Source organism: Typopeltis vanoorti, chromosome 16 (assembly GCF_054136105.1).
Source record: "Typopeltis vanoorti isolate ZY-2024b chromosome 16, IOZ_Tvanoo_1.0, whole genome shotgun sequence".
In the NCBI taxonomy this organism is placed as follows: Eukaryota; Metazoa; Arthropoda; class Arachnida; order Uropygi; family Thelyphonidae; genus Typopeltis; species Typopeltis vanoorti.
This window is the reverse complement of record NC_143564.1, coordinates 11,534,444-11,559,624: the sequence shown is the minus strand read 5'-3', so window position 1 is coordinate 11,559,624 and position 25,181 is coordinate 11,534,444. Positions and strand designations below refer to the sequence as shown.

General features: G+C 36.3%; 1 protein-coding gene across 3 annotated transcripts in view; it reads left to right on the top strand.

Moving 5' to 3' along the window:
* tei (irregular chiasm C-roughest protein teiresias) overlaps positions 1-25,181 on the top strand; it is a 335,409-nt gene that overhangs the window by 207,371 nt on the left and 102,857 nt on the right. The window lies entirely within an intron of this gene.

Here is a 25,181-nt window from a genome sequence, read left to right as displayed (position 1 = left end):
CTCTCTAAGGGGACAAGATAAAAGATAATAAGAGGATAGAGGGAAGGCAACTGTTTCAAGAAATGAACACCTCATTAACCTCCAGATAATTTTTCTTCATCTGTTTTTACTAAGAATTTTAAGTAGCTGGTTAAAGCGTTGAAAAGACAACAAAAAGAGAACGAAGGAATCACAAACACTACACTTTAAGATGTATTTTTAAGAACAGGTTTTTTTTTTAAAAAAAGACATCGGTTACGAAACTAGCTGATGAGGATAATAAGATGGTTATTTTAAGAATATTGGAAGCGTGTAAAGACTTCAAAGACAGTGCAAGGATTTCAGAAAACTAATGAGCTCGATGGGACTGATAAAAGCCCAACTTCACGAACGAAAGAAGCTCCAAGAATGACATTACTCGCGCTTAATTATGCCAAGACATAAAAAGAGCACGTTATCGTTGACTTCATCGAAAGTAAAAGAGAGATCCTGAAGTTGGCGCAGAAAATCAAACTTCAGCAATTAGGCAATAACAGAGCCAAGATTGCATGACCGCGTGCTATTTTAACTTCCTCAACTATACTAACGTAATAATTAATATCATCTCTGTTGCATTAATATGATTAGTTCTTTTCCGTTATATAAACCTTTGTCCTAAATACTTTTATCAAGTATTTATGATATTCTCCACTTCCTATAACGATGATACGCTACTAATAATGCTAATGATACGAAATATATTCAAGAAACATTGTACAAAATTCTAGAATGGAGTCACTTTTACTGACCAATTCCCCAGACCACAGCAAATAGTTTATAAGCCTTAACAATACTGTAAATCATTGATCACCGTGTACGGGTATCTGATTAACATGCTGCCAATTAACGCTCATACAAGAAAGGTTAGAAAAAGCATAAAATCGCAAACAAGATATCTTTGCATGAAATGAAATTCCGCTAAGCCGCAGAGGTTGGCAACATTTTGAGACTCGCGGGCAACATTCAACTTTTATTTTTAATAATCGGGACGCCAGCGTTTAATTAAGAGAAAATAGTGAGTGAAAAAAATACTTAAGTTATCAAATTTCATTCTCTCAATCTTAAAAAAACACAGAAATATTTAAAGTACGAGATTACGAGATAAAGTACGACATTCTCGTAATGACGTCTGATATTATATTCTTTCATAACAGCAACACTTTTATGACAAATAAGACAAAGGGGCTTATCCCCATTTTCAATAAAGTACTTACTGTTCTATTCATCATTAAACCTTCATCTGCAATTTTACGTTTTCTTGAACCAATTTTTGAAATTATTTTTAACAAATATACGAAGCCTGTCATCATAACGGCATTAGAAGGGGGATGGGGAGGAAATCCTACCAGTGCCGTATGAGTCCAAATAACTCGCCTTCAGAAACGATCTTATAAAGGTGGCCACGTCTTAGACGGGGAACCGTCTTCCCTACAGAAGGGCCGCAAAGAAGTTTACACTCGTTTTAGAGTTGATGTTCTCCTAATGAAAGCAAATAAAACTTTCCTCTAAATTCCCCATAATTTGCATAGAAGCCATAAAGATGACGATGGTTCGACGAACGATTTCGAGACAATCCTGCATGATAACGTTTACTACCTTGTCCTCCCCCTCCCCCCCACACACAGAATCATACTAACTGGGTGCAGTTGGTACTTCGTAACAATTTCTTTATGAGCGCTCAGGGCTGTCCACATAAATGTGGCGGAGAATACCGTGATCTCCTTTCCACCCACATACTTTTATACGTTCTTTGCTGCTGCTATAAGGAGCAAGTAAGAAAGTATGAAAGTATAAAAAATGCATAAGGTGCAGTGCAATACTGCCAACAACTGACCAGAGTCAATTTCAATATTATGAAGGATTTTATAGGGAAAAAAAAATCACAATGAAGCGTTATGTTGAGCAGTTTTGACATGGCTACTTCTCATGTCAGAAGTCGCTACTATTGCTCTCTACACATATAAATTAAAGATAACTTTATTTATTTATTTTTATTTATTTTTTATTTTTTTATTTTTTGGTTAAAACGACAGATGTACAACATGAATTTTAGAAGCCCAATGAAATAAATTATTTCTTTCTTTATTTTTATTTCGCAAATGCCTCAAGTTTGTTACTCACTTCATATAAAAAACTACCCACTCACATTGTAAATTTTCCACTGCTGAACTTTAGGACCTTAAAAATGTGCTGAACTGTCCCGTAATTCACTACCGGAATTATACGGGTAACAATTTAGGCATTTCATTTCATCCGTATTAAAGTTTCCGGTAGAAGCGGACCGCGTAAACAAGTGCCAAGCCAGAAAAACAGCTACACACGAAACCCATGTATTCTTCGGTTCGCGATAAACGCAAACAGATGGGGGGGGGGGGGGGGCGTGTACTCGTGGAAATAAAACAGTTCTAAGAGCTCTTAAATGCCAGCAACGGAGATACAATCATATAAAGTTTAATCGGTTCTCTGGCTATATTTCAGAGAGAATCTATTATGGCCTTACGCCGGATAGATATCACAAGCCTCTTCCAGAATTCATATTCCACTGTCTGAACAATTTTATTTGTTCTGTCAATTATTGTTCTGTAAAGGTTAAGCGTGGTCGCCTGTTACGCTCTTATTGTGCGCAGCCATGCGTGTGCTTGGCAGAATGAAGAAGGGTCAATACTTCATTCTACTACTGCAATTCGCTTCGGCTCTAATACAAAAAAAGCGATCGATAAAAAGCGTCTTGGGAACTTTTAGCAGTCCACCTTTCAAACACTGATAAGAACAGGAAATTCTGCTTCTGCTATCTAGCAGCCACCGGGAAAATAACTTTTATTTCTTCACCTTTTCCACCCTTATATGTATCCTTTGTTATGTTAGTTATATTTTTTGTGATGCAGATACTTTATCGTAGTTGCTGATCTTGGAAGCTAAACTCAAGCACTTCTGTCTTGTTTCGATTTATGTTTTACCGATCCACTGGCTTCTCTACGCTATTCAACTAACAATCGAAGACGCCTGTTTTCTACACACACACACACACCTGTCTCTTACTACTTTTGCTAATGAAAGTGATATCTTTTCTTTCTGTTTCCTATCAGTGCACTTTATTTGCCATGTAACTTATGAGAGATAAAGCAGCACATCGGAAGTTCTTTCACATTCTTTTCTAAGATTTGTTTCGGTAACAAAAATCAGATTAAGATGTTTATTTTGCATTGTTTATTTGCTTTTTTTTGTTTCTCGCGTTAACCAGCTGTGCACCTCTTATGATTGCAGAGATAATAATGCACCAGACCTTAGAGGCGTAAGAATCGCAAATAGCGGGTTTAACGAGTTGTAATTCGAAGACTCGGTTATTATTAGCATCCTGGCATCCTAACTGTAGCGCTAAGGAAGTAGGATCTAGTTTCTCTTCCTTCTTGCGGACGGTGGGTATTAAACATTGAATCTCTCCCCGTGATCAAGTCTCCCCGCTGGCTGAACGTTCTTAAGTAGCATTAACCGAAGCGGAGGAACAGTGTCTGTATAAGCCCTCAGTATCTTCGAGGAAATTTTTCAGTAAACGTTAGATTATTCTAGATGCCTCGTGATTGATGTGAGCAGAACCTGCTGCCCTCATGCATAGTCGTTTGTGTTGATGAGTTTTTTGCAGGCTGTTGACTTTGGATCCCTATCGTCTGTTGTTCGTTTTTCTTTTTTTCTAGTTTGATGTGTCGTAATAATTAACAACGTAGTCGTGTCATAAAACGTATGCCATGATGTGTGTGTGTGTGTGCTTTATTTATTTATTTATTCGTGTAGGGTTTCCCTCGTTCCTCGAGTACTGAGGGATTAAGTACTATATCCTATGACTGTAGCCTGTGTGTTTACCCCGCGGGTTTACCTGCTTGCGGGATGAAAAACCCCAGATAAACTGAGGGAAAAACCCTGCTGTCCACGCCCAAGACCGGCTAACTTGGTTATGGCTGAGAAAGATCCTTAAGCGCCTCACGTTGTCGATGGAAATCGAACCCAGGACACTCCTTCCCAAGCATATGGTTGCGAAGCGCACAGCCACTAGGCTAACCGCGTAGACTGTGTGTGTGTGTGTGTGTGTGTGTGTGTGTGTGTGTGTGTGTGTGTGTGTGCTGAATTATGGAAACTCGCAGGTTTCGATCGCATGTAAGAGTAAGTTTGGTGATGAATGAAATAATGCACAGAACTTAACAATTCCCAACTTTAGAAATATTTTGAGCAAGCAAAAAACGAAACAATTTGCTGGCTAATATAGTAGATTTTTATCCAAACAACTCAAGTCAACTTAATAGAAACAAGAGTTAATATTTCATCAAGTGTTATTATGATCGCCATTAGCACAGGCATCCCTCTGTATATAAACGAGATTATTCGCTTTGCTATGGTACATGAAACCGAATACTCCTCTTATAAACATCGTTTCCTATAAGTTGTTTCAGCAGATGGACGAACGTGGATGTTATCGTATTTCTTCGAATGTATGACGACCATTATTTATAGCATCATTAATGTTCGCATTTTCCCATACAATATCGCCCTCTGTGTCATCTAGTAACCCAGAAGGTGTGGGATTAATCTAGAGGGAAACTTTACTTAGGTACATGGAATGTACGGAGTCTACAGACGAGTACTCTTGATATTGTCTGTAAAGAGATGCAGAGGTATAAAATTGATAACACGGAAATTACAGAGATAGAATGGAGAGGATCACTTCAAAAGACGGGTTGGCAAGCTAGTTGCTCATTCAGGAGGTGTCTCAAATCTTCATGGGTTAGCTGTGATACTGAAGAGAGTTCAAGCAACAGTCCTTCTTGGTTATAATCTCGTTAATGACATGATACTTTGCATTAGACTTAAGGCTCATCCTACCAATGTGTCAATCGTGGTAGTTTATGCATCCCCCACACAGATAGACCTGATGGGGAGAGTCAAGAATTCTATGAAACCTGCAGAGTGTTTTGGACTTCTTACCAAGGAGAGACGTACTTTACATCTTAGGGTACTTGAATGTAAAAGTCAGAAAAAGTATGAGAGTTAAGCCTGAGTGTGGTATGTTTGGTCTGGGTGAACATAACACCCATGGTGAAAGATTTGGAATTTTCCCATGCTAACAGATTAGTTATTACCAATACCTGCTTTAAGAAACACCCATGACGGAACCATACTTGGACATCCAAGAGTGATTGGTCAAGGCACCATATTGATTAGATCCTGCTATACAACAGTGGAACACAAGCATATCTCATATGCATACTTGTCCTGGAGCAGACTGTGGTACAGACCATCAGCTAGTAAGAACCAAAGTAAGACTAAGAGTCTCAAACCTTACAAGTCAGGCACGTTCCACTAGATTAGATGTCATAGTAATTTCTGGTGAGTTGACACAATAAACAACTCGGATAGATAATCTTTTGGAGACTAGTGAGGGGAACTCACCTGAAATGCTTTGGGCAAGAGTTAAGGTTATAATACAGGATGCAGCCAAGAAGTATCTCGGTTAAATTACAAGACCAAGAGATCCATAAATGTCAGATTCAACATGGGATCTAATCGAAAGAAGGCGTTAGAGAAACAAAGAGACACAGGAACTGAATAATATAAGAGATTACTCAGAGAAGTCAAAAGAGCCATCATACAGGACAGGGAAAATTTTTATGCTAATAAAAGAGTTCTAAATGAGGAGAGACAATTATAAAAGGATGTTTCATTTAGTTTTCGTGGCCTAAGTACACGTTTAAGTCCAAATTGAATGTCATCAGAGATGCAGCAGTACTAACAGAAGAACTGGAAATAAAACAGATGGAAAGAATACTGAGGAACTGTATAGCAGAAAGGATAAGCAAAATTTGCAGGAGTCCTCTCGCCAGGAAAATTTCAATTTGGAACCTCCTCCACTTAGATATGAGGTGGAAAGAGACCTTATTGCTGTTAAACAGCTTAACAGCAATAAGGTCCCGGGTGCAGATGGATTCCCAGCAGAGTTAGTTAAGGCCACACGGAATGGAAGAATGAAAGTGTTTCATAGATTGATTACAATGATATGGGATACAGGATAATGACCCAGTGGTATGAAAACAGGCTAGAAGAAGCCTGTTTTCATACCACTACATAAGGGAGATATGAGCGATTGCAAGAACTACAAAACTATAAGTTTAATCTCTCATGTAAGTAAGATTTTATTAAAACTCATTCTAAATAGAATTGGGGCCAAAGTCGAGGCGCAGAGATGTCTGAGGAACAAGTAGGTTTTAAGAAAGGCAAGGGTATCAGAGATCAGATCCTTTGCCTTAGACAGGTCATAGAATATTATAAAAAGTATAAATAATTTAAACTCCATACGATGATGTATTTCATAGACTACTTTAAAGCTTTTAACTGTGTTCAGAATGTGAAACTGTGGGAAGTAATGAAAAGAATGGGTTTTCCTCAACACACTATCAGGTTGATAGCTAACTTGTATAGTGAGCAAGAAGCCACGGTAAGAACAGGTGTTGGATTAACTGATTGGCTCCAGGTTGAAGAGTAAGCAAGAATGCCTACTTTCTCCTTACTTGTTCAGTAGCCAAGCGAAGGATATCATGCGTGTAGCATTGGATGAGCTTAAGACAGGAATTAGAATAGATGGCAGATTGATCAATAATCTGAGGTACCTGATGATATAGTACTCCTTTGTGATGACAACGAAGAACTAGGGTAAATTCTTTACAAAGTTAACGAGATCAGTAAGAACAGAGGATTTCATCTCAATCCTAGCAAGACAGATATTATAGTTCTCAAAGGAAATACAGACTGGGAAGTTCCTGAGAAACATGTGTACCTTAATGGAGAAAGAATTGAGAAAGTCAGCAAGTTCGAATCACTGGGATCCATTATTAATATGAAGAATTGCTGTTCAAAAGATGTCAGAAGAAGACCAGGAATGGCTAAAACAAAGTCAGACTTGCTTAAAATCGAAAAGTGTGGATCTATGGGACAAATTTGAGGATTTTGGATGCATCTATTTTTCCAACACCCATGGATGAGACCTGGAACCTTAAGAAGTCTGATAGGAAAAGGATAATTACTTTAAAGATGTGGTATTACAGTAGAATATCATATACTGAAAGGAGGACAAACAGATGGATGGTAGAAATGATCGTTGGAACTTTAAGGCTCTTTGAAGATACTGACAAAAGAAAGTTGAAATACTTCGGACACATTGAAAGAATAACTTCTTAAAACAGCAAAAGAAGGTAAAGGTCCTGGAAAAAGAGGAAGGGGTAGATCGTCAATGAGATGGATGGATGGTGTGTCTGATCTTCGGTGAGCTGAAGCATACAAGAGAACCACATGGGGAGGACTGGCGTGGTACATCACCGAGCATCTGAGTGACCATACGGAATTGATGTCCAATGAATAGATACATGGGTGCCATCTATTGCGTTACTGATACAACATTTCTTAAATTGGCCCTCCAATAACGTTTCTGATATGAAATTTCATGCATAAGATAGCCATTCTACAATTTTTGATGCAGGTGCTCTATTTATCTTACCAGACGATATCAAAATAATGTTTTCAGACAACAACCAGAACATATTCCTTCATCGTGTGACCCTTGTTGAAACAGTTTGTTGACTGAATTATTGATGGGTTGCGGTTGACTTGTCTTACACAAGGAATAACAACCAAGTCACAACACTTTTCGGTGAAGCTACCCTTTAACTGTTGAGATAAATTTCCACAAAACGTATCGAGAACTAACATACTAGGTGGGTTATACTGTATAGGTATCCTGGACGTCTATTCCAGACGATCTTTAAATGAGAATTCAGCTCTCACCATTCATTTTTGTGCACGTATAACGACATATTTAGAGGGTTATATCATTCTTAGGGATAAACCTATAGAAGAAGTAAAACATTTCAGCTATTTAGGTACAATTTGTAGCGAAGATAGCAAATTAAATATAAAAATGGAGTAGGTATAGCCTAGAATAGTGGGTATTCAACCGAATAAATATAATGAATAAAGAAACATTAGTCCAAACACTAAAGTAGCTGTATACAAGGCAGTGTTAATTTTAACTTAAGGATCTGCGAGCTGGGTTAGAAGTAAAAGAGTTGGTTCAAAGACTGGAGTTCACAGATATAGGAATTCTGAGAAAGAGTAGGAGAGTGAGCAGATGGCATCAATGGCAGAGTCATATTAAAAATAAGGATTAATATTAGGAACGAACTTGATATCGTTAGCATTCAAGAATGCATGCGTAGATCTAATCTAAAAGTGGTAAAATGTGCACTAGAAAATGTCCAAATCGACAAAAAAGAAGTGAAATAAACAAAGCATGATACAATGATCTCCTCTTGAGTCGTAACACGAAAGAAATTATAAGAAATTATGATATCTGAGTGCACAAATGTTCTTGTACCACGTCTTCGATTTTGCAACAGAAGGCGTGGTTAGTAAACTATGTTATGCAGATATGAACGTGCGTAAATTAACTTCAATGCGCAAGAGATGAAGATTGTCTCTTTGTCTATATAAACGTAATCGAGACAAGTACAAATTTTAATAGAACTACTGCAGAATTAGTTTGAAAAGTTAAAGAAGTTTATTAAGAAGTTTTGGCATGTCTGCAATGTTCATTGAAAATTAATTTCACGCTTGGAAGAGTTAACTAAATAAATTTCAACACGATTGTCTGAAAAGCTATAATTTAATACTGAACAAGACGTAATCAGTGGTACACGCTATTTTATATAGTTTTATAACTTATTGATCTTGAGCAAAAAATTCGCCCACAAACAAAATGTCAAAAGAGGGTTATGAAATGTAATAAATTCTGAGTCCTGTTGTGGCTGCATGCTTACTAAAACATAAAACTAGCGAAGCAATGGATAAGAAATGTATAATGAACAAATGTATAATGCAAATCGGAGAGAGTAGCTTGTGCACTTTCTGATTAGCTCTCAACTCATTTTTTGCTGTAAAGCCTTGTTCGAAAGTGTTGAAATCGAGTATTTGTCTGCAAATTTATGCAACAGGCTGTCGTTCTGGCGTTTTCAAGCTTGATAAGATCAATAAAAATGTAGAAAATATAAAAAATATAAGTGCTCCATTTCAATATACAGATAGCGAATTTAAATAGATTTTAAATGCAGCAGGCTATTAATTAATATATAACATAGGATCTAGTGAATCAAGGAAGATGAATTTAAGTTAAATGAAAGTTTAAATAGTTCGTATTGAAATATGAAATTGCATTTAAAGTGAAGTTCATTTTATTTTTGAATTAATACGTTCGATGTTGGCAAACAAATTATGAGCAGTATAGATTTTTTCAGATGTTTTGATTTAGCATTTTGATAAATATAATTTGTTATTTTATTTTCTGAAAAAATCTATCAGGCTAAATTAAGAAAAACCAATTTTTTTTATGATTCTCATGAGTCATTTTGATACCTTAAATAGCAATTCTATCCAAGAAAGGTTCAAAATTGGTAATGAAAGAATGAATTAACAGCCTTGTACTTAAGGTTACAGACGCTTTTCTTCATCCTATACATCTTGGCCCACTGGAGACGTTAGGATGAAGAAAAGCATCTACAAGCTTACGTACAAGGCTGTTAATTTCTCATCCACTAATTAACACCCTTCTTTCTCAATTTCTTTCAGTATCAGTTTTTTTTTTTAAAGAAAGTAACATTACCAACTCTTCAAACAACTAATCATGTAGAAGAAGTTTCAATCACAACTTCAAATAGAAACTACTGACTTTTACGCAGTAATTTCTAACAATCAGTAGCTTTTTAACAAGTACGCAGTGAACTTTTTCTTGGACAGTATCGGATATGTATTTGTTTTCATGACAATGTTTTCAGATGACTTGAATAATAATCAAATGTTGTTATGTTCAGTGGGATGCTCGAGGGAAGTCGGCACGATTATTTATTGAATGGCAAGTCGAAATATCAGTGCATTTTAACGGAAGATTTATTTTTCTTATCCCGAGAATAGAAGGAATCATCTTACGGATCACAGCGAAGCCACATGCGATAGCCACAGTAATCTTTTGGAGACATCCCTTGCTTCTGTACTGTCGCTAGGGAATACTACCGTAATCCCTACCTCCCTTATTTCGGAGAATCCTGGTAACTCCATTGTCACATTAAGTGATCCATCATAGGTCTCTGTAAGCGCAGAGTAGCTACAATGATGGATGTCTCACAGCGCAGTTTTTCTGAGATGCCAATGTAAAGTACCAAATGGTAATTGAGGTATGGAACAGAAATATGCTTACTTACTAGCATAAAAAGATAGTTTTCGGCAAAGGAAAAGCATTAGCATCTCTTTATTATCTTAAGATAATATGGTTTTATTTTATAATGCAATTTGCGTGACATAAGTAATGTTATTTTAATGATACAATTCAGTGTTGTTAGCTTTTTATCTGTTTTGAATGAGTTGTTGTTCTTCTTTATGAGATGATTCATTTAGTTTTGGAGGGACGGGGAAAAAGAGAGAGAGAGAGAGATATTCCAAACGTATCTGAAAGAGGAAAGAAAAGACAGCTTATGAATGATGAGGAACATGTAACATCCCAATATAGTTGATTTACTGACATCCGCTGAAATATTACTTCCAATTTATTCATTAAATTACAGTATTTGTTCACATTAGAATTATTAGAAAATGTTATCACGAAACAAAAATGTGTTTTATGATTAAAAAATCCCTTTAGACCATTTCACTAGAAAACTTTGAAATGTTTCAAATATGTACGGCTTTAACGATGTTCCGTTACGAACCCATGTATAAAAAACTTTACCTTCAATGGAGTACCATCACTTAATCGATTTTGGGTGATATACATGAACTCGATGTCCGTAATGAAGTACATATCTAAAAATGCTAAGTAGTTCTTTTGTGTAGGTCTCTTTCGCTGTGAATAGCCATCTGGAGTTGGATAAAACTAGAGCCTATACCGAGTGGGTTCGTATTTTGGGTTCTTCCGAATGTCGTTGGGAAGAAATGTGCAGTACACAATGCGAAGCAAGTGGTGTTCACAAAATGATAGTTTCTCCTCCCCTCAATGTGGACAGCGGAAGACTGTAGACCAATGTCTGCTTGGTCTTTCAAGTGAGAAAAGAAGTTAACGAAACAACAAGAACTAGTTTTACACTTGAAACGTAGAGGTTTGGAGTGCATAGAGTGCATATCCTACCGAGAGTCTCTCTCTCTCTCTCTCTCCCAAGCAAAATAATAGCAAGAGAAATTACAACAAAAGGAGTAAAGGGACTGTTTCTACGTCTCACTCTATTTCTCCAGTCCATTTCCAAAGCTATTATATACAAAGGACTTACAATTAGCATATTTATTGGTGTGTGTACGTGCTCACGCGCTGATTTTAAATCTCTAATTAAATCTAAATCTTGCTAAAATATTCCAAGTTTGAATGTGAAAGCGGTATTAGGTTCAACACCTGCGACGTCTTCAACAAATGAAAGGCCATCGTGACTGTTCGTCAAAGCCGTCGGACTCAGATAAACCATTTGCAATTATGAATCAAACGCAATTGTTATCGGGCAGAAAGAAGACTATTTACAAAGTGGAATAGAGAGCTCCTCAGACTAAATATTCGTGCCTAACTGTTTACGATAATTAATATTTGAAAAGAAGGTTTTATTTAAAAACTATACTTTTTAATCCATATAAAATAATAGCCATTGTAAGTACGGTAATATTCAAAGTAGATCAATTACTTTAAATGTTCGAGTAGAACAGCAATGTGAAGAAATAAATACTCGCAAAAAAGCATTTTCATTGTATATAATACTATTCAAACAGGTACCATCAGTCCTGATATCCCGAAAAACTAAATTGAAAATTTAGTTTCTCGGGATTTTTGGACCCGTCGTCTTAGATGGGGATGAAGACACGAAAGTGTGATTTTCCATAAATGATCATTAGTAACTTTTATCAATAAATAGGAAATGGTAGATTATTAACTTCGTTATAATGAATATTACCAAGAGTATTGGAGCATTCCAGCAGAAGTGCAAATGATGAAAATAACATACAATAGATGAAAGAAATAAGTATTATTATTATTATTACATAACACTTCCAGGGAGTCCAAAGACTCATCGAGGGAGAGCACCTACTCTACAACTCTCTGTCTCCACCAACCACAACTACCTTCATCATCTACACCATCGCCATCTACCACCACCACCACCACTAGTATTTTCACCAACAATCACTCGCAAGTATGCGAGGATATTCTTCATGATGTGGAACTGGCCCAATGGATGGTTGTATCGATACAACCATGAAAACAGAGGTACACTTTCTACATTTATGGAATTTTACAGTGAAGAGCCATACAGCAGCAGGACAAGATCATTCACAGAACAAGTCTACTAGGGCTTGGCTTGAGGATAGCAAAATGCTTCTACTGGACAGGTCGGCTTAGGCCTGGCGATCTAAATCCGAAGGGATAATTATGGAATGAAGCGAAACTGCGAGAAAGGGATCATCTCAGTAGGTCAACATCACTGGCATTTAGGACAGTCCCTGCTGAAGCATGAAGATTAATTTTCCAAGAAATTTTTCAGGAGGATGTGGAAAGGTTACCATGTCCAATTACTGCTATGATACAGGATAAAAACGGGCCCACTGCGTATTAAAAAGATATTTTGTTTTGTATCTCTGTTTCCCAATACTTTTGGAAACACAGTGTATATAATTCGAGGGATAAAAGTACGTTAAACGGCAAAAATATCTTTCCCCAAAAAACATGAGTAGGTTGCTGATCAGCAAGCTTATATTCTATTGTGCGCATGAGCACGGACATGCACTAATATAATTATTTGTAGATTCTTTAGGAACCAGTACGTGTAACAAGGCACTAGATCCGAACAAGTAATTTCGTTTCTTGGAGTGATTTTCTGATAATCATTTATAAAAAAAAAAAATGACCGTGTGGTCGGGAAACCATGCTGGTCTACTCAAGTAGTCTTGATCGAGTTATCTCGTAATGTACTTATCCAATCTGCAGAGTTTCTTTCTCGGAGACTCACTCAAGGAGCAGATTAAACAATACCAGGTTCATCCATTCACAAACTGTTTTGCTCGCATTCTGAGAGGGTTTTCTTAGTCATGCAGCATCGTACTGGTGGAAGATAAACGGATTTTTATGTCGTTACTTCTCTGTGACTAGCTCAAATAACTGTCCTTGCTTTAAAGATCCTCATCGACTTCCAGTGACTGCCTTTATGCATAAATACCTTCCTTCAATGTTTTAAGTCAAGTTATTCCGTTTTTGGCCTATCAGAATATTAGGAAATAAAGAATCTCTCTATTTCTAGCATATCCTGTACAGCGCAAACTCTAAAAGTTATTACGTGTTAAGCAAACAGACAACACCTTACTGTTCCATTTGCACAATCAAGACATCTTTATTTGTTCCAGCTAGATATGGTAGCAAATTAATAGCAAGGCTGCCTAATTTTTTTTTAGCATAAGGGCTACATTACATCAAAACACAGCACCTCTGGTATTTTAAGGATACTTGTGACATAAAGATTGACTAATATAAGCACGTAAACGCAAGAAAGATATTTAATTAGCCAAATATTTCGATCCTAAAATTGCAGACCATCTTCAGTGGCACTACAAGAAAAGTTTTAAAAAATACAAAGTGGAATACTAACAATAGATCATTTAAAAATAGAAAAAGCTGCGTGATGTTATATCACTAAGTATTAAAGGGAATATTTGTAAGAAGAGACATGATTGAAATAAAGATATTAATTAATAATATTAAATAACATAAAATTAATATGAATTAATGAGTTATTATCCTGATTAGACTTTCCAGATTTTTGATACAGATATACAGTCATTCCGATTCAGGTTAGGACGATGGAGTAAGGCCCCTACGCTTTCTTTGAATAAACATTCAAATTTATAATGGGATCTATGTAAGAGGCGAATTTTTGCCCTAAGGATGTTGTGGTTAGTTTCAATCCCATGCTGAGACAATCCAGATTTTTCAGGTTTGTTGTGATGAATGGAGGATTGATGTTCTTGGATTCTTTTTTCAAGAGAGCGTCCAGTTTGTCCAAAATAGGAGAGATCACAGTTACAGGGAATTTGATAAACTCCAGGAAGAGACATAGTTGAGCGTTTGTCTTTAGGAGAAGGAAAATGGGAAGATAATTTATTAATAGGTGGATACGTAGCTGTTAACTCATATTTCTTCAGAATTATTGAGATAGGTTCTGAAATCCCGGAGATGTATGGAATCTAAACTCGACGTATTGAATCTTTGTTGTTTAGTGGTGGATTATAAGAATCGAGAAGATGTTGTGTACGCTTTTCGGAAAGGCCATTGAGTTTCAGGTGTTGTTGGATAGCAAAAAGTTATTTCTGTAGAAAATTAGAAGTAGAACAATTAGTTTTGGCTCTTCTGATTAGACATTTTATGATTCCTGTCTTGTGACAAGGATGATGGGCTGATTCTTTAAGAATATACCGAACTGTGAACGTTGGTTTCCTGTAAACTGTAGTTGTAAGAGTGTTTGAAGGTGACCGGATGAGGAGAACGTCTTAAAAATGATAACTGGTTGTTTTTTTTTTTTTCATTTCCATAGAATACTTTATACGATGATGTAAGGAATTGATACTGTTTAAAAAAGAAGATAAGGAGTCTTTGTTGTGAGGCCATATATAAAGATGTCATCTATATAGCCTACCCAAAAGGATGGTTGAGGGGAAATAGATGAGAAGAGAACTTTTTCTAGATGTTCTAAATAACAGTTGGCTAAAGCAGGAGAGAGAGGACTTCCCATGGCCGTTCCTTCTACTTAGCTGTAAGATTTGTTTTGACATAAGAAATATCCAGAGTGTATTACGAAATCGAAAAGTTTTATGTCTTCTGGAAAGATGTCAGCCAGTAATTTTAAAGTCTCCTTGAGAGGTACATTTGTACATAAAGATTCTATATCAAAGCTCACCATAAGATCTGTAGGTTGCAATGTGATATTTTTATAAGAAATCTGAGGAGTTGAATCTGAGAAATATGAGTTGGATCATAATCAAAAACTTGATTATAATCCAACCAACACACAACTAAAGAAATTAAATTCTCTCTTAGATGAAATCATCAGTGTAGATAGAGACACAATTGAAAGACTTAAAACTCATTTTGCAGGACCTCCTAGATTTTATGGTCTTCCTAAAATACATAAGATTGACTTTCCTCTTCGTCCAATAGTAGATTGTATTGATTCTCCTACTTACCGTATAGCCAAATATCTAACTAAATTATTGAAATCGCACATAGGCAACTCTAGTTCCTTTCTAAAAAATCTGAGGATTTTTTAGAAAATTAAAAAATATCTCATTGCAACTTACAGATCTTATGGTGAGCTTCGATGTAGAATCTTTATGTACAAATGTACCTCTCAAGGAGACTTTAAAATTACTGGCTGACATCTTTCCAGAAGACATAAAACTTTTCGATTTCGCAATACGCTCTGGATATTTCTTATGTCAAAACAAATTTTACAGCCAAGTAGAAGGAACGGCCATGGGAAGTCCTCTCTCTCCTGCTTTAGCCAACTGTTATTTAGAACATCTAGAAAAAGTTCTCTTCTCATCTATTTCCCTTCAACTATTTCCCCTTTTGGGTAAGCTATATAGATGACATCTTTATATATGGCCTCACAATAAAGACTCCTTACCCTCTTTTTTAAACAGTATCAATTCCTTACATCATCGTATAAAGTATTCTATGGAAATGAAAAAAAAAAAAAAACAGTTATCATTTTTAGACGTTCTCCTCATCGGGTCACCTTCAAATACTCTTACAACTACAATTTACAGGAAACCAACGTTCACAGGTCGGTATATTCTTAAAGAGTCAGCCCATCATCCTTGTCACAAGACAGGAATCATAAAATGTCTAATCAGAAGAGCCGAAACTAATTGTTCTACTTCTAATTTTCTACAGAAAGAACTTTTTGCTATCCAACAACACCTAAAACTCAATGGCCTTTCCGAAAAGCGTACACAACATCTTCTAGATTCTTATAATCCACCACTAAACAACAAAGATTCAATACGTCGAGTTTAGATTCCATACATCTCCGGGATTTCAGAACCTATCTCAATAATTCTGAAGAAATATGAGTTAACAGCTACGTATCCACCTATTAATAAATTATCTTCCCATTTTCCTTCTCCTAAAGACAAACGCTCAACTATGTCTCTTCCTGGAGTTTATCAAATTCCCTGCAACTGTGATCTCTCCTATTTTTGATGAACTATGCACTGGACGTTCTCTTAAAAAAAGAGTTCAAGAACATCAATCCTCCATTCATCACAACAAACCTGAAAAATCTGGATTGTCTCAGTACAGGATTGAAACTAACCCCAACATCCTTTGGTCAAAAACTCACCTCTTACATAAATCCCGCTATAAATTTGAACGTTTAGAGGTCTTACTCCATCGTCCTACCCTGAATCGGAATGACTGTATATCTGTATCAAAAATCTGGGAAAAACTAATCAGGATAACTCATTAATTCATATTAATTTTATGTAATTTAATATTATTAATTAATATCTTTATTTCAATCATGTCTCTGCTTAAAAATATTTCCTTTAATACTTAGTGATATAAAATCACGCGACTTGTTCTATTTTTAAATAATCGATTGTTAGTTTTCCACCTTGTATTTTTTAAAAGTGTTCTTGTAGTGCCACTGAAGATGGTCTACAGTTTTCAGACCGAAATATTTGGCTAATTAAATATCTTTCTTGCGTTTACATGCTTATATTATACAGCACACTCTGAAAAGCACAAATATCCTCGAAAACAATAAATGCAAACCTTTCATCTTTTCGTATTAAGTGGAACTGTTTAAATCGTATAACAATTACATAGATCATTTAAAACTGAAGTGGATTAAGATTTTTGTCGAAATTGAAAAAAAAAAAATAGAAACAAATAACACAAATAGAACAAACTCAAATCATATGCATAAAACCCAATATAAAGAGAATTAATTTATTAAAGACTATTTTGTTTTTATTTGCTTCATTAAGGACAACAAAAAGTCTGACATTGATTATTTCCGTTTAATGTTCTTCCGATGATAATATTCACACCGTAAAAGGTTTCTTAGATAGGTACTGTGCGCTTTCTTCAATTAGCGTTTTACAAAGGTTTTGTCTCTGCATTTAGCAAATTCTAAGATTTTCTTCTATCAGTATTTTTTCTTAGGTTTATCTCAATTTTCATTCATTTTCTCCTCTGATATTTTTATTATTTTTTATTTGCCATATTCCTGCCGTTTTGTTTTTTCTCAGCAATTTGAACTAATATGAGCCAGACCCTGAGCATTTCTTTCTCTGAGCAAATTAATTTAATCCTCTGACTATATTTTCAGAAAAGGAATTCAAAATTCGTTAAAACGGGCATGGGAGACAAAAATTATTAGTTATTTCGGACTAACTCAAGATTATACTGGAATGTGAGATTTTTTTACACTTTATAACTTATATACTGTACGACCACAGATGCGAGACCCTTCGACACTTCTGCGCATGTCAAAAGAAGGAGAATCCATTCCGATATTAGGGTAATCAATGCGTTTCGTGGGATGAGTGTTTATTATTATACGTAGGAAAATTAGCTTTTCTTTGATGAAAATTCTAGTTGTTAAAGTGGGTACTCTTGCTTGGACAACAGTTGGAAAATTTACGTATAAAGCAGGTGACTTCGCGTGTTGGTGACCAAATACCTCCTTAAGGGGAGTTAATTTCTCCCCTTCGGCCTGAATTGAGTATTCTTGGCAATCTGCCAAAGTTGGTTCTATGAGGCGTGGGCGTACAATAATCTTTATTATTATTATTATTATTATTATTATATTCAGCAGTATTAATCTGGTCGAAGGATGAAAATGACCATCTTAATTTAAATCTTATACTTCTCTTGTTTAAGTTAAGGGATATTACATCCCATATCGTTTCTTAGCCGAATAAGAAACTCAAAGAGTTTCATGCCGAATATAGTAGAAACTATATAAAGTTCGGCGATTCCAAGCGTAAGCAAATACCTGGATGCTGCAACAACTGACCCTTGAAGGTAGTTCAAGCTGAGGCAACTCATGTCTAAGGTGGAGCAAGCTCCGATCACTATTCTTGATATTTACCCATAATGTGAACTTAGCTCCTAGGAGCTGTATTACTGTTCAACATTATGAGAGAAGGTCACTACCCAGACCGGTTTCAACCTTGATTGAGGTCTCATCAGTGAGTAGGTAGATCTAGTTAATATCAAGTTTGTAGCGAACAGAACTTACAACCCTTCTATGAGTATTGCTGAGAGGTGTCCTAATAAATGGGATATTACATCCCATATATGGGATGTAATATCCCTTAACTTAAACAAGTCATATGTCGCAGAATTGAAGCCTTTGGCTCTTCATATATTTAATAATTATACTTCTCTATTTCGCTGTAAGTTTTGATGGCCTTTCGCGATAGAAATTAACATCACTGGATATCTCGAATCCTCATGTTTATTTAAAAAAGAAAAAACTAAAGCGTGATGAAAGTTTACTTCGCACTCTTTCAGAAAGATCTCCTTTGGCTCTGATTACTCTTCCATATTCTCCACTATTTGTAATAGCATGAATCATGTCACGTATTTTCGAAACATTTGTTCTTCAATACAGCCATAACTACACATACCGTTGTTGGCCACACTGGTCTGTCCCGAAAGGAAATTTTCACTTCACCTCAAAATTGTTCAAGATTGAGGTCTGTTCCATGAAATTGCCACAAAGGTGGGAAGCATTCCATACGAATTGCTACATATCTGTCGACGCCCTACTTTCTAGACAATACAACCGAAGATATGAGTCTGTACTAGAAGAAATGGCTCAGACCATTTGGAAAACAGGCTACCAAGATTTCTGTATTATGTTTTCGAATATCCATTGTTTCTTCACATCAAATTCCCGGGTCATTCAGTGTGTTAGCATATTTGTGGACTGAAATGGTATCCTTAAATTTCCATAATGTTGTCCCCAGCGGATTTTGGGTGATGCCATCTTCTCTTACCAAATGACTACCTGATAGGCCACTGATGTGACATCCAATGACTTTATTTCAACATGGTATATCTCTGCAGAAATTGAGAGAATGTGGGCAGCACCATTTAGCAGACTGCACTCGATTTTTTTCTGATTTCGCATTATATATAAATATATATATATATATATATATATATGTATATATATATATATATATATATGTATATATATATATACTGTATATCACAAACCATTTAGCGTTTTATAATGTATATGTATCTGTTTTCCGAATAGAAATACTCTTAATTTTGGCTGTCGTGGTCCAACGCTGTAAACAAGGAGTTCGTAGTATACTCGCTACTGTCCTTAACATGCTGCTCTCTCATAGGATTACATACAGTTTAACCGCATAAATAATGCCCAGGAATGGGGAAGGAGCTTTACAGTAGTCCATTCGATATAGCTCTTTGAATAAAAGATATTTTATCTCTTAAGAAAACAGATAGTTGTTTGCTGTTGTTGTTGTTCTTGCAATACAGTGAACACATAAATGATACACTTAAGATGAAAAATATTTCTAGTATTTCCAGATAAAATATAAGAGATGCAAATATTTACATTTCTTATGCAACCTGATTCTCTATCAAGCACCGATTTGTCTCGACGTTTGCTAAGAGTGGAAGTGCAGTTTTATTCATGAGACTTTCTTTGGTGTGGAAAAACTGAATATGACGCAGTAAAATGTTTTCATTAAACAACTTTCAGGAATTCTAGCAAGGGCATAACAGTGCTGACTGTATGGGATTAAAACAAATAAAAGCAAGAAGCGCCATACAAATGCTTTCTTTTGTGAATCTCACGCAAGAGGAGTGCCAAACTATTACTACCGCCACAATACGTCAAAAGGTAGATAATCCAGAACCCCTGCTTTGGTGATCCAACACGGAACTGTTTGGTGTGCCACTTCGAGCTTCCAATAAGCACAAGACGGTCTTTGTAATTTTAAACTTATACATTCACAAGTATACAAAATGATACGTCAATAAAATTGCATGGCTTCATTCACAACTCCGCCTTAAGCGTTTGTCATCTACCCTGAACCTAATTCGGGTAATATTAATAATGTGAGCAGGTTAAACATGCACAGGCCGATGGTGTATACGAACGATACGGAAAGATCAATTGGCTGAATTAGTGACGAATTCTCCATGCTTGTTATGCTTGCTGCGCAAGCTCATTACTTGAGAAAGAAGTAGTATTTATTTGTTAATAAATGCATGCATTTATAAGCATTCCATTTAGGCTTTTATTTTTGTAGCCAGAAGACGTCTTAAGCTTGCGCGGCAATAATTGAGCTTTGCGTTGTGTATCGAAGGTCGATGCTTGCTCGTCTAGTCAAAGTTACCTTGGCTTGCTTGGTTGTTAAGAGCTTCCAGATCCTCGCAGCAGCACTGTGATTTCATGCGCGCGCATAGCCATTTCACGTCGTTTCACTCTGTTGCTTAAACACAGGCCATGCGCAGTCAACGTAGCTCTAGCCAGTGAGCTTCAGCCAGCCTTTACAAGTGTGCGTGTTGCTTGGGAAAATTAAGTTACAACCAACTTTTTATGACGATGTTATTGACCAGTTCATAAAGAAGAACCGTAGGGTAGAATTTGTATTCAATTAGCTAAATTGAAAAAGATAGAATGTCATTGGTAAAATAAATGTTGTACTTGTATGATTAAATGTACAAAAATTCTAAATACTGTACATAGTTTTAAATGGTCAGTAATTCATTATTCCGCTAATCAGACTTCAATCACACTTCTTACTCTCTGAATGATAACAAGAGCAAGCGTGAATTTCAAGACCATCATTCGCCCCCGGGCTGAATACTTCACTATTCTAGGAAAAAATTGTTATGATCTTCACGCTATCCACGAGAATGTGCGACACACAAGAAGCTGAAAGTATATAGTGGGTTCCAAAAATATCATTGAAGAACAAATGATTATATGAGCTGCATCCAGTCCATACAATACATGTAACTCACTTGGCATAATCGGGATGGATTTTTGGATTGCATTGTCACATGAAATGAATACCGGATCTACAATTTCAATCAGAGAAGATACAGATCATGGTAAGTAAGCATTTCTCTCTACATTCAACTGTGTGTGTGGGGGAGAGAATGCTGGCAATTCAATTAATGTTAACTTGCGTTCACCAATGTTTACATGCTTCCATCTAAAGAAAGTTTATCTGCCCTTTCTTCTTGATATTTGAAAGACACCTACATCCAGCTGATCTGTTGAGCAGCGTTTTTATCACTGGGAGGTTCATCCATTTATTTATACTACTGACCTAATTCCCAACGAAAATGTGTTTGCTCATTCAAGGAGGACTTCGCCAACTAACTTTGAGATAAAATTAGCGTCCGACAAGGGTCATGTCTCGAGGTTAAAGCTTATGCTAGTACTTTAAGGGAATGAAAAATGTCCTGACGCCTTCTACCCTCAAAGATAGGTGACATAATTTTTTAACCCTAACTGATCTTTTGAGTCTTCCAGTCCCATCCTTATCATCATCGAGAATTAAACTCATGCTCCAACGATCTTAAGACTTCGAGGAGAAACTCTTGTCATCTTCTCGAACCAAAACTCGTATCATCTGAAATAGTTCTACGGTAGATTTTGTTTTAAGTTGCGGAGTTTAACAACGAGTTTACAGGAGAAGAAACCCCACCTTCCTGGGACAGAAATCGACTAACTCAGGTAACGATTGAACATAAGTGTACAAAAAGTTCTTCTGGGTAGCAACATCTGGCAAACAGTGGTTAGCTATTCTGCTTCATCTCCAAAATGGCTATACAATTTGGGCGTGGCCAACTGATGAGAAGACATCCAAATGAAGCGGCCAACTGATCAGAAGACATCAAAATACATTAGTCAAACTGCGTCAACCTCAAGCATCCATTATATTAACTGCCAGGACTGAGAGAAATCATAACAGAACAGACTCATAACTAGTATAGCGAGTTTGTGAAATGTGAAATGATTCCAGAACAATGTCACCGATCCTAACATTCTCTCATCGGAGGTCTTCTTGACGCTCTTTCTGACTGACGTGCTTCTGTCGCTAAGTAAACATTTAAAATCACAAATTTACTTACAAGGTCAAAAAGATTAGCAAGCAAACACGCAATTATGTCGACGTACAGTTTAGTTCTCACAGCCAATTGGAGTACGATTACACCATGGAGGGTCCTGAAACAAAACAGTAGCTGTTCTAGCAAAAGCGTTAAAATTATGTTATTTAATGGCATGAGTTCGACAGCACTTACGATTTCCATTTGAAAAATATAAGTAAATGTCACATTAAGATAAGACAAAATTCATCCATAAGTCCTGAACTCCCTGTGGAAAAGTGAAGAATAGCTTCTTATTCTTCTGCGGCACATAAAAACCTGCCAAAAAGCCCATAAGATTGGTTGGAAATTCATAAAACGAAGCATCTTCTTGCAGCATTTTGATAAACCGAATCACTGACATATGTCATTTCAATGTCGTCCTTTGTCGTTTCAATGTTTACCTTTGCACACAGTGTAACAAAATAAACATTTCATACGGTTTTATGGCATTGACTCTCACAGTGCGTCCAGTTTTATCTATAAATGCACATCAGAAGGATGGTGACTGGACACAGCCAGCTAACATCCTTTCACTTTTGAACTTTGAACAAAGAAAATCACTGAATTATTTTTTTCTTCTTTTTTCTTTGTACTGGTTGTGTTTCCTAGAAAATTCATTTGTTCTATATACTTTGGGTTAGAGTTACCTTGTCGAAAATGTACAAAGTTTCTCTCTTTATTCTCGATTGTACCTCCAATACCATAATCCAATCATTAGATTTATTGAACTTAACCTTTCGTGTCTGGAACTAACACAGAAAACAGAAATTGTAATGGAAAAAAACAGAGTATTAAAGAAGTTCACTTCATAAACCAGATAACGACCCACAGACATGCTACAATGGGATATCCAGAAATTAAAAAAAGGAAAACGTCATTCATATGCTTTAATTGTAGCCTTAAGTTAAACTTGTTAAGAAACAAATAACTAAAAAAACCATTTCCCCATTTCACCGATTCAATTATTTTCCTTCAGATTTAATATTATGCATCTATCCCACCGAAATCCTAATGTCAGCTATACTATCCAAAAGATCATTTTATTCAGCACTGCCGTCAACCAACGTATTTGCATATCCCAAGGGAACATGGCAACACGATATGAAATATTCACTACAGCCTGATGCAAATACCCATTACGTGAAAATAGGCCGATATCCTAAAGCCTCACCTGCGACCAGTTATTTATCACTTCTTGAGGATACACTCGAGAGAAAGGGAAAAAATATTTTCTGATGTTCCTGTCTGCTTCAGGTACTCAGGATATGAACAAACGAAGTCCCTTCATCACAAGTGAATACATCAGAATTCCACCAGTGCACCATATTATTTACTATTTTTTTTACTGTCAATTCCACCGTCGAAAACTTGGGAAGCACATACAGTAGCGGGTTTGCGCGTTCGGTGCTATAGTCTAGATCTGTGATACGTGAAAGATCTTAGGATACGCAACGAGACATTTTTTTTAAAAAAAATTTAGATTACCTTTTATATTTTTGTCGCCATATCGTCACAGATAAATATACGTTTATTGTATAATTAAATTTTCAATGACTAGAAAATCTAAAGGACATTTTAGACAAAATGTGTCTTGGTATGTATGGGCCGAGCTCCGTTGGGGTCGCGTTTGGTTTACGGCACGATCGCGTTCCAACCGCATGGTTTTTTTAGTGTTTGTATTCCTATCCTATCCCAATGGCTTTAACAGACCTTTAAGGCCCACAACCTTCCAAGCATGCTTGGATTTCGTAACCGAAGTACGAGGATAGGATGCTCACCCCTATGCCTCTAAGTATTTCTGACTGTATCTGTGTGTTCACGGGACCGGTTTGCCTGCTTGCGGGATGAAAAACCCCAGATAAACTGCCGGAAAAAACCCTGCTGTCCACGCCCAAGACCGGCTAACTTGGCTATGGCTGAGGAAAATCCTTAAGCTCCTCACGCCGTCAACGGAAATCGAACCTAGGAAACTCCTTCCCCAGATATATGGTTGCGAAGCGCAAAGCCACTAACCGCGCGGACGTTTGTATTAAAAGTTTAAATTCATATATTTCGAACGACGAAATATATGAATTATATGAATATATTTCGTCGTTCGAAATATATGAATTTAGCGGAGAGGTCGGAACTCTCCGCTAAATTTCATTGGTGTCATTAAACTTTTATTATTTTGAAAATTTAAATTCATAATTTTTGTGTCTACTGTATTTTAATTTTGGATTCATATAACTAAAAATGTATCTTATCTTCTTATTGTGCTATCTTCTATCGAAGGTCAGCGACCATCTTGGCGAACAAACTGCGGTCTTGTGCTAATCTGAGCAGTTGTGCACTGCTCTTTCCTGTCCACGTCTTGATGTTGTCAAACCATGATATTCTTTTTCTTCCTCTAGTTCCTTTGCCATCAATTCTTCCTACCAAAATAGTTTGTAGAAGTTGGTATTTGCTGTTTATCATGATGTGGTTAAGATATGATGTTTTTCGTTTCTTGATTATTTGTACAAGATGTTTAGCTTTGCCAATGGATTTTAAGACCTCTTCATTGGTAATTTTTCTGTCCATGATATCTTTAGCATTCTTCTGTATAGCCACATCTCAAAGGCTTCGATTTTCTTGATGGTTGTCGCCTTCAATGTCCATGTTTCAACTCCATAGAGCAGAATAGACCACACGTAACATTTCAGCATTCGGCATCTGACTTCCATGTTTAGATCTTTATGGCAGAATAGTGTTCTCATTTTCATGAAGGACTGTCGTGCAACTTCAATCCTTGTCTTTATATCTCTTTTTGGATCCTACCATTCATTAAGCCAACAACCAAGATATTTATATCTTGACACTTGATCAATATTTTTCCCATTGAGTGTCAGTTTCATTGATGAGGCTGGATGTTTGC